This window comes from Orycteropus afer, unplaced genomic scaffold (genome assembly GCF_000298275.1).
Source record: "Orycteropus afer afer isolate SDZICR_OR568_19922 unplaced genomic scaffold, OryAfe1.0 scaffold00006, whole genome shotgun sequence".
Classification (NCBI taxonomy): Eukaryota; Metazoa; Chordata; class Mammalia; order Tubulidentata; family Orycteropodidae; genus Orycteropus; species Orycteropus afer.
This window is the reverse complement of record NW_006921593.1, coordinates 11,101,380-11,101,938: the sequence shown is the minus strand read 5'-3', so window position 1 is coordinate 11,101,938 and position 559 is coordinate 11,101,380.

Here is a 559-nt window from a genome sequence, read left to right as displayed (position 1 = left end):
AACCCCGTGGGTCACATCAGCCCAGTCTGCAGCCGGTCGCAGGGCCAGGCCGGACCGGGCAGCGTTTCCTTCCCTCGTGCAGTCGCCCTGAGTCCGGCCGGTGGGGGCGGGGCAGCTAACGAAGTGGGGCACAGAGCAGGCTTTGAGCCCCACCCTGGAGGCCAGGATGGCCAGCTATTTCCCGGTGACCCCGACTCAGTCCTGAGGAGCAGACGCCATCCTCACCTGAGGGCCGAGTGGCCTCGGCGGGCAGCGGGCGCTGGGCTAGGTCTAGGCCTGCGTCCCAGCGCCTTGCGGGTGCCCTGAGACATCGGAGGTGAGAGCCTTGCCTTCCGCTTGATTTTTCATCAGAACCAAGCGGCGTCAGCTGTAAGTCTTCAAGAACGCGGCTGCTGCCTGATTGCAAAAGAGCTTTTCCACGAACTGGTCTCCGGAACGCGGGCTCCGGGCCCGCGCCTTCACCCCAAGGCCAGGGGCGGCGGCAGGTGCAGGGAGCGCCCGCGTGCCCTCGATCCGCGGAGTGGGCCTGTCGGCCTCGCGCGCTCCGGGGACGCCGGGG